At 50.0% G+C, this 3,873-nt stretch overlaps 1 pseudogene; it reads left to right on the forward strand.

Moving 5' to 3' along the window:
• Nucleotides 1–438: 438 nt before the first annotated feature.
• On the forward strand, nt 439–1,726 carry LOC147093384 (uncharacterized; annotated as a pseudogene).
• The last annotated feature ends 2,147 nt before the right edge of the window (nt 1,727–3,873 follow it).

The following is a 3,873-nucleotide window of genomic DNA, read 5'->3' on the forward strand; positions in this document are numbered from 1 at the left end:
ACGGTGATATATGTTCAAGTCAGGATGGTGTGTGACTTGGAGAACTTGGAGGTGATGGTGCTCCCATGCACCTTCTGCCTTTGTCCTTCTAGGTGCTGGAGGTTGCGGGTTTTGGAGGTTCTGTCAAAGTTCTGGTCGAGTTGCAGATGTATAAAGTCCATCTCCTTCGCCCCCTCCCACTCCCACCTCTCACTCTCTCTCTCTCCTCCCATAGAGGCCAGAGGCCCAGACCAGGTGGCAGATTCCCTTCACCGAGGGACATTAGTGAACCAGTGGGATTTTATGACAATCCGGCAGCTTTCATGGTCACTTTTTTCTAGTGCCAGCCCCACAAATGACCAGATTCATTGAGCTCAATTTCACAACCTGCCTCTTTAGTGGGTTCTCTCTCACGCTCCCTGTTTTAAATTCATTTTACAGCGTAGTGGAAGGGGAAGATTTGCAGATGGGAAACTCAAACCAAACATCACATCAAGATCTGACAGTCACTCGATTCATCAGGAACGCAATATCATCGGCCTTTGAATATGGAAGCAAAAAGCACCGTTCACACCGGGGCGAAACCGTACACGTGTTCTGTGTGTGGACAAGGCTTCACCCAATACTCTGGCCTATCGAGACACAAGCACATTCACACCGGGGAGGGGCCATTCACCTGCTCCGTGTGTGGGAAGGGATTCACTAATTCATCCAACCTGCTGATACACCAGCGTGTTCACACTGGGGAGAGGCCGTTCACCTGCTCTGAGTGTGGGAAGGGATTCACTCAGTCATCCCACCTGCTGACACACCAATGAGTTCACACTGGGGAGAGGCCGTTCACCTGCTCTGAGTGTGGGAAGGGATTCACTAATTCATACAACCTGCTGACACACCAGCGAGTTCACACTGGGGAGAGGCCGTTCACCTGCTCTGAGTGTGGGAAGGGATTCACTCAGTCATCTGACCTTCAGACACACCACCGTGTTCACACCGGGGAGAGGCCATTCACCTGCTCTGACTGTGGGAAGGGATTCACTAATTCATCCAACCTGCTGACACACCAGCGAGTTCACACTGGGGAGAGGCCGTTCACCTGCTCTGAGTGTGGGAAGGGATTCACTAATTCATCCGACCTGCTGACACACCAGCGAGTTCACATTGGGGAGAGGCCGTCACAATGCTCTGAGTGTGGGAAGGGATTCACTAATTCATCCAACCTCCTGAATCACCAGCGAGTTCACACTGACGAGAGACCTTTTAACTGCTCGGACTGTGGGAAGTGCTTTAAAAGTTCCGGGGAACTGATGCGCCATCAACGTGTTCACACAGACGAGAGACCGTTCAGGTGCTCTCATTGCGGGACTGGGTTCAGGCGATCATCTGAGCTCACTGTACACCAGCGCACTCACACTGGGGAGAGGCCGTTCACCTGCGCTGAGTGTGGGAAGGGATTTACTCAGTCACCCTACCTGCTGAATCACCAGCGAGTTCACACTGGGGAGAGGCCGTTCACCTGCTCCGTGTGTGGGAAGGGATTCACTCGCTCATCCACCCTGCTGAGACACCAGCGAGTTCACAAGTGACTGCAGGGATTGGATTCTGTTGTTGTTGCTGCAGTTAATCACATCCAGGACTGAACCATGTTCATTCTGACAGGTGGGGATTGTTTCTGCTGATGTTAATAACTCCGGGAACTGGGCTGGAGTGTAATATTCTGGATAGATGTCAAATAAACCAGCTTTGTTTTAAACACATTGTTGTAGATTTTCTTCTTTCCCTCCTGAATGTTTAGCATCACCTGGCTGGAGCTCAGAAAGGACAATCTGGGGGAGGATCATACGGCGGGAACAGAACTTCAGCCTGGACACAGTCCTTCAGGGTCACACTGAGAGGGGCAAACGGCACTTTGGTCTTTCTCGTCTCTCTTCACTGACAGCAAAGTTGCCATGCGGGTTAATCTCGAGGCGTGTGAGCAACGTGTCCCAGCTGCTCTCTGCCAGGGTTCAGAGCTCCTCGGCACGGAACAGAAGGCTCCTTTAGGAAAGGACCCCAGTGCTTTTTTTTAAATGGCCTTATTAACCTGTGTTGCTACTTTTAATGATTTGTGTATCTGGATCCCTCTGCTCCTCCAGCCCATTTAGACTCTTAGGGGGAAATTCAGTGGTGCCCCCTTTGGGTTGCTAACATCACCGGGGCTAATTTTAGCCCCCTGACAAAGTTAGCGCCCCAAGCAGGAGGCGGGGTGCTACTGGAAGCGCTCCCCTCCCTCTTGAGGCGCTACCAGTGAATTTCATGGTGCTTCGTGTAACAGCGCCACGCCCGTCGGCACATAGCACCGCATCATAGCAGACCTCCCTCCCTGATTAAAGGGGAGGGGCCTAGCACTGCGCACACCGGGGCCCTGGTGGACCACCGGATAGCGGGGTGTCGGATCAAGAGGAGCGCCGGGCTGAGCAATCACGGCCAGCACCCTGAAGAAGAAAGGGGAAGGGGGCAGGTGCTGGCAGTCGGCCAAAATAAAATGTTGCCGCCCGACGCCTGCCCTTTAAGTGGCATCGCCACGGCTGCAGGAACGACCCCTGACCCTGTTGGACATATCGTCCGGTGATAGGTCAGGGGTCGCATACCCAAGGTTGCAGCCAGGGTGCTGCGCATGGCGATGACGTCATTGCTGGCGGTGCAGTGCCGCGGGGAGCTACCATCTACCGCCACCGCTAACCTCCTGCTGAATATCACAGGAGGCACAAAGCAACCCAATTTCACCCCCTTGTCCAAGTAGTGTGTGGCCTCCTTATTCTTCCCACCAAAACAGACCACCTCACACTGATCTATAGTGTAATTCATTAACACACCACCACACACTGATCTATAGTGGCATTCATTAACACACCACCTCACGCTGATCTATAGTGAAATTCATTAGCACACCACTTCACACTGATCTACATTGCAATTCATTAACACACCACCTCACACTGATCTGTAGTGAAATTCATTAACACTCCACCACACACTGATCTATAGTGGCATTCATTAACACACCACCTCACACTGATCTATAGTGAAATTCATTAACACACCACCTCACACTGATCTACATTGAAATTCATTAACACACCACCTCACACTGATCTATAGTGCAATTCATTAACACACCACCTCACACTGATCTATAGTGAAATTCATTAACACACCCCCTCACACTGATCGATAGTGAAATTCATTAACACACCGCCTCACACTGATCTATAGTGAAATTCATTAACGCACCACCTCACACTGATCTACAGTGAAATTCATTAACACACCACCTCACACTGATCTATAGTGAAATTCATTTGCCAATCACACCCCCATGCTGATATTTATTAATGGTTTCTTGCATTTTGTCTTCCTCAGTATTAACTCTACCTTTTTTGGTGTTATCAACAAACTTTGAAATTGTTCTTCTGATTCCCGAGTCCAAATTGTTTATGAACAACAGTGATCCCAGCACCGATCCCTGTGGAACACCACTGTACCTAAACTCTTAAATCACTCTGCTCCTCTACTCCTTTTAAAGTTTTACATAAGAACATAAGAATTAGGAGCAGGAGTGGGTCACACGGTCCCTCGAGCCTGCTCCGCCATTCAATAAGATCATGACTGATCATCGACCTCAACTCCACTTTCCCACCTGATCCCCATATCCCTTGATTCCCCTAGAGTCCAAATATCTATCTATCTCAGCCTTGAATATACTCAAAGACTGAGCATTCACAGCCCTCTGGGGCAGAGAATTCCAAAGATTCACAACTCTCTGAGTGAAGAAATCCCTCCTTATCTCAGTCTTAAATGGCAGACCACTTATCCTGAGATTATGCCCCTTAGTTCTACACACTCCAGCCAGGG

Source organism: Somniosus microcephalus, unplaced genomic scaffold (assembly GCF_052327205.1).
Source record: "Somniosus microcephalus isolate GS21.2 unplaced genomic scaffold, FLI_Smic_1.0 unresolved_chr1, whole genome shotgun sequence".
Classification (NCBI taxonomy): Eukaryota; Metazoa; Chordata; class Chondrichthyes; order Squaliformes; family Somniosidae; genus Somniosus; species Somniosus microcephalus.